Genomic DNA, 7,500 nt, shown 5'->3' with positions numbered 1-7,500 from the left:
GTCGAGTAAGGCTCAGGAAAGCAAAAGTGGCTGGTTTTGGAAGAGACTGGGAGCATGCAGTGTCACTTCTCCAGTCGTCATGCTCAGCCATAGCAGCCACAAGAGCCTTCCAAAAGTGTTCCTTGGCAGCGGTGGGATTCGAACCCACGCCCCCGAAGAGACTGGAGCCTTAATCCAGCGCCTTAGACCGCCCGGCCACGCTACCATGCGAGAGTGCCTTCCCTGGGCCATTTTCGCCTTCTTATTTTAATTTAATGTCGCACTTGGCCACAAGTCAGTCAGTTGACATTCCATGTGCCTTGGAGGAGCTCCTCCACAGATTAAAAGACCTCATAAATGCAGGGGTACGCAGTTACACTCCTGGAGGCCTCCCTATCTGCAGATTGCAATTCCATCTCTAATCAAACACACCTGAATCATCTAATCAAAGCCATTGGGCCTTACTCCAAAATGGCAGCTAGCTGTGCTGAAGTTAAACTCAAAATCGTCAGGTAGTTGTCAATTTTCCAAAAAATCTTGAGTCAAATCGGCTGCTTCTATGATTAAAGACTATGTTATTATTAGATTCCAACTCATTTTTAAACTGAAATTACTACAATTGTAATTTTTGGTTGTCCCTGATTCAACAGGGTGCAGATTTCCTGCTACACAGTTTTGCAGCACACTTAAGGTGTATTGCCCTCTTTAAAATCAATGCTGGCAGTGGTGGGATTCGAACCCACGCCCCCGAAGAGACTGGAGCCTAAATCCAGCGCCTTAGACCCCTCGGCCACACTACCCCACTGCTGTTTCTTTCGGGGGCCTTTTTCTGCCCATTTTTCTAGAATAGGAGAAAATGTTGGGTGCGGACCTTCATTGTGAGGCCCTGAAGCCTGTCGAGTAAGGCTCAGGAAAGCAAAAGTGGCTGGTTTTGGAAGAGACTGGGAGCATGCAGTGTCACTTCTCCAGTCGTCATGCTCAGGCATAGCAGCCACAAGAGCCTTCCAAAAGTGTTCCTTGGCAGCGGTGGGATTCTAACCCACGCCCCCGAAGAGACTGGAGCCTTAATCCAGCGCCTTAGACCGCTCGGCCACGCTACCATGCGAGAGTGCCTTCCCTGCCTTTTTCTACCCATTTTTCTAGAATAGGAGAAAATGTTGGGTGCGGACCTTCATTGTGAGGCCCTGAAGCCTGTCGAGTAAGGCTCAGGAAAGCAAAAGTGGCTGGTTTTGGAAGAGACTGGGAGCATGCAGTGTCACTTCTCCAGTCGTCATGCTCAGGCATAGCAGCCACAAGAGCCTTCCAAAAGTGTTCCTTGGCAGCAGTGGGATTCGAACCCACGCCCCCGAAGAGACTGGAGCCTTAATCCAGCGCCTTAGACCGCTCGGCCATGCTACCATGCGAGAGTGCCTTCCCTGGGCCATTTTCGCCTTCTTATTTTAATTTAATGTCGCACTTGGCCACAAGTCAGTCAGTTGACATTCCATGTGCCTTGGAGGAGCTCCTCCACAAATTAAAAGACCTCATAAATGCAGGGGTACGCAGTTACACTCCTGGAGGCCTCCCTATCTGCAGATTGCAATTCCATCTCTAATCAAACACACCTGAATTATCTAATCAAAGCCATTGGGCCTTACTCCAAAATGGCAGCTAGCTGTGCTGAAGTTAAACTCAAAATCGTGAGGTAGTTGTCAATTTTCCAAAAAATCTTGAGTCAAATCGGCTGCTTCTATGATTAAAGACTATGTTATTATTAGATTCCAACTCATTTTTAAACTGAAATTACTACAATTGTAATTTTTGGTTGTCCCTGATTCAGCAGGGTGCAGATTTCCTGCTACACAGTTTTGCAGCACACTTAAGGTGTATTGCCCTCTTTAAAATCAATGCTGGCAGTGGTGGGATTCGAACCCACGCCCCCGAAGAGACTGGAGCGTAAATCCAGCGCCTTAGACCCCTCGGTCACACTACCCCACTGCTGTTTCTTTCGGGGGCCTTTTTCTGCCCATTTTTCTAGAATAGGAGAAAATGTTGGGTGCGGACCTTCATTGTGAGGCCCTGAAGCCTGTCGAGTAAGGCTCAGAAAAGCAAAAGTGGCTGGTTTTGGAAGAGACTGGGAGCATGCAGTGTCACTTCTCCAGTCGTCTTGCTCAGGCAAAGCAGCCACAAGAGCCTTCCAAAAGTGTTCCTTGGCAGCGGTGGGATTCGAACCCACGCCCCCGAAGAGACTGGAGCCTTAATCCAGCGCCTTAGACCGCTCGGCCACGCTACCATGCGAGAGTTCCTTCCCTGGGCCATTTTCGCCTTCTTATTTTAATTTAATGTCGCACTTGGCCACAAGTCAGTCAGTTGACATTCCACGTGCCTTGGAGGAACTCCTCCACAGATTAAAAGACCTCATAAATGCAGGGGTACACAGTTACACTCCTGGAGGCCTCCGTATCTGCAGATTGCAATTCCATCGCTAATCAAACACACCTGAATCATCTAATCAAAGCCATTGGGCCTTACTCCAAAATGGCAGCTAGCTATGCTGAAGTTAAACTCAAAATCGTGAGGTAGTTGTCAATTTTCCAAAAAATCTTGAGTCAAATCGGCTGCTTCTATGATTAAAGACTATGTTATTATTAGATTCCAACTCATTTTTAAATTGAAATTACTACAATTGTAATTTTTGGTTATCCCTGATTCAACAGGGTGCAGATTTCCTGCTACACAGTTTTGCAGCACACTTAAGGTGTATTGCCCTCTTTAAAATCAATGCTGGCAGTGGTGGGATTCGAACCCACGCCCCCGAAGAGACTGGAGCCTAAATCCAGCGCCTTAGACCCCTCGGCCACACTACCCCACTGCTGTTTCTTTCGGGGGCCTTTTTCTGCCCATTTTTCTAGAATAGGAGAAAATGTTGGGTGCGGACCTTCATTGTGAGGCCCTGAAGCCTGTCAAGTAAGGCTCAGGAAAGCAAAAGTGGCTGGTTTTGGAAGAGACTGGGAGCATGCAGTGTCACTTCTCCAGTCGTCATGCTCAGGCATAGCAGCAACAAGAGCCTTCCAAAAGTGTTCCTTGGCAGCGGTGGGATTCGAACCCACGCCCCCGAAGAGACTGGAGCCTTAATCCAGCGCCTTAGACCGCTCGGCCACGCTACCATGCGAGAGTGCCTTCCCTGGGCCATTTTCGCCTTCTAATTTTAATTTAATGTCGCACTTGGCCACAAGTCAGTCAGTTGACATTCCATGTGCCTTGGAGGAGCTCCTCCACAAATTAAAAGACCTCATAAATGCAGGGGTACGCAGTTACACTCCTGGAGGCCTCCCTATCTGCAGATTGCAATTCCATCTCTAATCAAACACACCTGAATCATCTAATCAAAGCCATTGGGCCTTACTCCAAAATGGCAGCTAGCTGTGCTGAAGTTAAACTCAAAATCGTGAGGTAGTTGTCAATTTTCCAAAAAATCTTGAGTCAAATCGGCTGCTTCTATGATTAAAGACTATGTTATTATTAGATTCCAACTCATTTTTAAACTGAAATTACTACAATTGTAATTTTTGGTTGTCCCTGATTCAACAGGGTGCAGATTTCCTGCTACACAGTTTTGCAGCACACTTAAGGTGTATTGCCCTCTTTAAAACCAATGCTGGCAGTGGTGGGATTCGAACCCACGCCCCCGAAGAGACTGGAGCCTAAATCCAGCGCCTTAGACCCCTCGGCCACACTACCCCACTGCTGTTTCTTTCGGGGGCCTTTTTCTGCCCATTTTTCTAGAATAGGAGAAAATGTTGGGTGCGGACCTTCATTGTGAGGCCCTGAAGCCTGTCGAGTAAGGCTCAGGAAAGCAAAAGTGGCTGGTTTTGGAAGAGACTGGGAGCATGCAGTGTCACTTCTCCAGTCGTCATGCTCAGCCATAGCAGCCACAAGAGCCTTCCAAAAGTGTTCCTTGGCAGCGGTGGGATTCGAACCCACGCCCCCGAAGAGACTGGAGCCTTAATCCAGCGCCTTAGACCGCCCGGCCACGCTACCATGCGAGAGTGCCTTCCCTGGGCCATTTTCGCCTTCTTATTTTAATTTAATGTCGCACTTGGCCACAAGTCAGTCAGTTGACATTCCATGTGCCTTGGAGGAGCTCCTCCACAGATTAAAAGACCTCATAAATGCAGGGGTACGCAGTTACACTCCTGGAGGCCTCCCTATCTGCAGATTGCAATTCCATCTCTAATCAAACACACCTGAATCATCTAATCAAAGCCATTGGGCCTTACTCCAAAATGGCAGCTAGCTGTGCTGAAGTTAAACTCAAAATCGTCAGGTAGTTGTCAATTTTCCAAAAAATCTTGAGTCAAATCGGCTGCTTCTATGATTAAAGACTATGTTATTATTAGATTCCAACTCATTTTTAAACTGAAATTACTACAATTGTAATTTTTGGTTGTCCCTGATTCAACAGGGTGCAGATTTCCTGCTACACAGTTTTGCAGCACACTTAAGGTGTATTGCCCTCTTTAAAATCAATGCTGGCAGTGGTGGGATTCGAACCCACGCCCCCGAAGAGACTGGAGCCTAAATCCAGCGCCTTAGACCCCTCGGCCACACTACCCCACTGCTGTTTCTTTCGGGGGCCTTTTTCTGCCCATTTTTCTAGAATAGGAGAAAATGTTGGGTGCGGACCTTCATTGTGAGGCCCTGAAGCCTGTCGAGTAAGGCTCAGGAAAGCAAAAGTGGCTGGTTTTGGAAGAGACTGGGAGCATGCAGTGTCACTTCTCCAGTCGTCATGCTCAGGCATAGCAGCCACAAGAGCCTTCCAAAAGTGTTCCTTGGCAGCGGTGGGATTCTAACCCACGCCCCCGAAGAGACTGGAGCCTTAATCCAGCGCCTTAGACCGCTCGGCCACGCTACCATGCGAGAGTGCCTTCCCTGCCTTTTTCTACCCATTTTTCTAGAATAGGAGAAAATGTTGGGTGCGGACCTTCATTGTGAGGCCCTGAAGCCTGTCGAGTAAGGCTCAGGAAAGCAAAAGTGGCTGGTTTTGGAAGAGACTGGGAGCATGCAGTGTCACTTCTCCAGTCGTCATGCTCAGGCATAGCAGCCACAAGAGCCTTCCAAAAGTGTTCCTTGGCAGCAGTGGGATTCGAACCCACGCCCCCGAAGAGACTGGAGCCTTAATCCAGCGCCTTAGACCGCTCGGCCATGCTACCATGCGAGAGTGCCTTCCCTGGGCCATTTTCGCCTTCTTATTTTAATTTAATGTCGCACTTGGCCACAAGTCAGTCAGTTGACATTCCATGTGCCTTGGAGGAGCTCCTCCACAAATTAAAAGACCTCATAAATGCAGGGGTACGCAGTTACACTCCTGGAGGCCTCCCTATCTGCAGATTGCAATTCCATCTCTAATCAAACACACCTGAATTATCTAATCAAAGCCATTGGGCCTTACTCCAAAATGGCAGCTAGCTGTGCTGAAGTTAAACTCAAAATCGTGAGGTAGTTGTCAATTTTCCAAAAAATCTTGAGTCAAATCGGCTGCTTCTATGATTAAAGACTATGTTATTATTAGATTCCAACTCATTTTTAAACTGAAATTACTACAATTGTAATTTTTGGTTGTCCCTGATTCAACAGGGTGCAGCTTTCCTGCTACACAGTTTTGCAGCACACTTAAGGTGTATTGCCCTCTTTAAAATCAATGCTGGCAGTGGTGGGATTCGAACCCACGCCCCCGAAGAGACTGGAGCGTAAATCCAGCGCCTTAGACCCCTCGGTCACACTACCCCACTGCTGTTTCTTTCGGGGGCCTTTTTCTGCCCATTTTTCTAGAATAGGAGAAAATGTTGGGTGCGGACCTTCATTGTGAGGCCCTGAAGCCTGTCGAGTAAGGCTCAGAAAAGCAAAAGTGGCTGGTTTTGGAAGAGACTGGGAGCATGCAGTGTCACTTCTCCAGTCGTCTTGCTCAGGCATAGCAGCCACAAGAGCCTTCCAAAAGTGTTCCTTGGCAGCGGTGGGATTCGAACCCACGCCCCCGAAGAGACTGGAGCCTTAATCCAGCGCCTTAGACCGCTCGGCCACGCTACCATGCGAGAGTTCCTTCCCGGGGCCATTTTCGCCTTCTTATTTTAATTTAATGTCGCACTTGGCCACAAGTCAGTCAGTTGACATTCCACGTGCCTTGGAGGAACTCCTCCACAGATTAAAAGACCTCATAAATGCAGGGGTACACAGTTACACTCCTGGAGGCCTCCATATCTGCAGATTGCAATTCCATCGCTAATCAAACACACCTGAATCATCTAATCAAAGCCATTGGGCCTTACTCCAAAATGGCAGCTAGCTATGCTGAAGTTAAACTCAAAATCGTGAGGTAGTTGTCAATTTTCCAAAAAATCTTGAGTCAAATCGGCTGCTTCTATGATTAAAGACTATGTTATTATTAGATTCCAACTCATTTTTAAATTGAAATTACTACAATTGTAATTTTTGGTTATCCCTGATTCAACAGGGTGCAGATTTCCTGCTACACAGTTTTGCAGCACACTTAAGGTGTATTGCCCTCTTTAAAATCAATGCTGGCAGTGGTGGGATTCGAACCCACGCCCCCGAAGAGACTGGAGCCTAAATCCAGCGCCTTAGACCCCTCGGCCACACTACCCCACTGCTGTTTCTTTCGGGGGCCTTTTTCTGCCCATTTTTCTAGAATAGGAGAAAATGTTGGGTGCGGACCTTCATTGTGAGGCCCTGAAGCCTGTCAAGTAAGGCTCAGGAAAGCAAAAGTGGCTGGTTTTGGAAGAGACTGGGAGCATGCAGTGTCACTTCTCCAGTCGTCATGCTCAGGCATAGCAGCCACAAGAGCCTTCCAAAAGTGTTCCTTGGCAGCGGTGGGATTCGAACCCACGCCCCCGAAGAGACTGGAGCCTTAATCCAGCGCCTTAGACCGCTCGGCCACGCTACCATGCGAGAGTGCCTTCCCTGGGCCATTTTCGCCTTCTTATTTTAATTTAATGTCGCACTTGGCCACAAGTCAGTCAGTTGACATTCCATGTGCCTTGGAGGAGCTCCTCCACAAATTAAAAGACCTCATAAATGCAGGGGTACGCAGTTACACTCCTGGAGGCCTCCCTATCTGCAGATTGCAATTCCATCTCTAATCAAACACACCTGAATAATCTAATCAAAGCCATTGGGCCTTACTCCAAAATGGCAGCTAGCTGTGCTGAAGTTAAACTCAAAATCGTGAGGTAGTTGTCAATTTTCCAAAAAATCTTGAGTCAAATCGGCTGCTTCTATGATTAAAGACTATGTTATTATTAGATTCCAACTCATTTTTAAACTGAAATTACTACAATTGTAATTGTTGGTTGTCCCTGATTCAACAGGGTGCAGATTTCCTGCTACACAGTTTTGCAGCACACTTAAGGTGTATTGCCCTCTTTAAAACCAATGCTGGCAGTGGTGGGATTCGAACCCACGCCCCGGAAGAGACTGGAGCCTAAATCCAGCGCCTTAGACCCCACGGCCACACTACCCCACTGC

The 7,500-nt window shown here is 47.7% G+C and overlaps 18 non-coding genes across 18 annotated transcripts; all 18 read right to left on the bottom strand.

Annotated features, from left to right (window-relative positions):
- Positions 1-123: 123 nt before the first annotated feature.
- trnal-aag (transfer RNA leucine (anticodon AAG)) lies at positions 124-205 on the bottom strand. The gene has a single exon. It is a non-coding gene; the product is annotated as a tRNA-Leu (tRNA).
- A 492-nt stretch (positions 206-697) lies between these two features.
- trnal-uag (transfer RNA leucine (anticodon UAG)) lies at positions 698-779 on the bottom strand. Its single transcript has one exon. It is a non-coding gene; the product is annotated as a tRNA-Leu (tRNA).
- A 218-nt stretch (positions 780-997) lies between these two features.
- On the bottom strand, positions 998-1,079 carry trnal-aag (transfer RNA leucine (anticodon AAG)). The gene has a single exon. It is a non-coding gene; the product is annotated as a tRNA-Leu (tRNA).
- Positions 1,080-1,295: 216 nt separating this feature from the next.
- On the bottom strand, positions 1,296-1,377 carry trnal-aag (transfer RNA leucine (anticodon AAG)). Its single transcript has one exon. It is a non-coding gene; the product is annotated as a tRNA-Leu (tRNA).
- Positions 1,378-1,869: 492 nt separating this feature from the next.
- trnav-uac (transfer RNA valine (anticodon UAC)) lies at positions 1,870-1,951 on the bottom strand. The gene has a single exon. It is a non-coding gene; the product is annotated as a tRNA-Val (tRNA).
- A 218-nt stretch (positions 1,952-2,169) lies between these two features.
- trnal-aag (transfer RNA leucine (anticodon AAG)) lies at positions 2,170-2,251 on the bottom strand. The gene has a single exon. It is a non-coding gene; the product is annotated as a tRNA-Leu (tRNA).
- Positions 2,252-2,743: 492 nt separating this feature from the next.
- Positions 2,744-2,825, bottom strand: trnal-uag (transfer RNA leucine (anticodon UAG)). The gene has a single exon. It is a non-coding gene; the product is annotated as a tRNA-Leu (tRNA).
- A 218-nt stretch (positions 2,826-3,043) lies between these two features.
- trnal-aag (transfer RNA leucine (anticodon AAG)) lies at positions 3,044-3,125 on the bottom strand. The gene has a single exon. It is a non-coding gene; the product is annotated as a tRNA-Leu (tRNA).
- A 492-nt stretch (positions 3,126-3,617) lies between these two features.
- Positions 3,618-3,699, bottom strand: trnal-uag (transfer RNA leucine (anticodon UAG)). The gene has a single exon. It is a non-coding gene; the product is annotated as a tRNA-Leu (tRNA).
- Positions 3,700-3,917: 218 nt separating this feature from the next.
- On the bottom strand, positions 3,918-3,999 carry trnal-aag (transfer RNA leucine (anticodon AAG)). Its single transcript has one exon. It is a non-coding gene; the product is annotated as a tRNA-Leu (tRNA).
- Positions 4,000-4,491: 492 nt separating this feature from the next.
- On the bottom strand, positions 4,492-4,573 carry trnal-uag (transfer RNA leucine (anticodon UAG)). The gene has a single exon. It is a non-coding gene; the product is annotated as a tRNA-Leu (tRNA).
- A 218-nt stretch (positions 4,574-4,791) lies between these two features.
- Positions 4,792-4,873, bottom strand: trnal-aag (transfer RNA leucine (anticodon AAG)). Its single transcript has one exon. It is a non-coding gene; the product is annotated as a tRNA-Leu (tRNA).
- Positions 4,874-5,089: 216 nt separating this feature from the next.
- trnal-aag (transfer RNA leucine (anticodon AAG)) lies at positions 5,090-5,171 on the bottom strand. The gene has a single exon. It is a non-coding gene; the product is annotated as a tRNA-Leu (tRNA).
- Positions 5,172-5,663: 492 nt separating this feature from the next.
- Positions 5,664-5,745, bottom strand: trnav-uac (transfer RNA valine (anticodon UAC)). The gene has a single exon. It is a non-coding gene; the product is annotated as a tRNA-Val (tRNA).
- A 218-nt stretch (positions 5,746-5,963) lies between these two features.
- trnal-aag (transfer RNA leucine (anticodon AAG)) lies at positions 5,964-6,045 on the bottom strand. The gene has a single exon. It is a non-coding gene; the product is annotated as a tRNA-Leu (tRNA).
- A 492-nt stretch (positions 6,046-6,537) lies between these two features.
- On the bottom strand, positions 6,538-6,619 carry trnal-uag (transfer RNA leucine (anticodon UAG)). Its single transcript has one exon. It is a non-coding gene; the product is annotated as a tRNA-Leu (tRNA).
- Positions 6,620-6,837: 218 nt separating this feature from the next.
- On the bottom strand, positions 6,838-6,919 carry trnal-aag (transfer RNA leucine (anticodon AAG)). The gene has a single exon. It is a non-coding gene; the product is annotated as a tRNA-Leu (tRNA).
- Positions 6,920-7,411: 492 nt separating this feature from the next.
- Positions 7,412-7,493, bottom strand: trnal-uag (transfer RNA leucine (anticodon UAG)). The gene has a single exon. It is a non-coding gene; the product is annotated as a tRNA-Leu (tRNA).
- Between the last annotated feature and the right edge of the window lie 7 nt (positions 7,494-7,500).

This window comes from Pseudorasbora parva, chromosome 21, assembly GCF_024679245.1.
Source record: "Pseudorasbora parva isolate DD20220531a chromosome 21, ASM2467924v1, whole genome shotgun sequence".
Taxonomy (NCBI): Eukaryota; Metazoa; Chordata; class Actinopteri; order Cypriniformes; family Gobionidae; genus Pseudorasbora; species Pseudorasbora parva.
The sequence above is the reverse complement of the archived record's forward strand: the minus strand, read 5'-3'. Positions and strand labels throughout refer to the sequence as shown.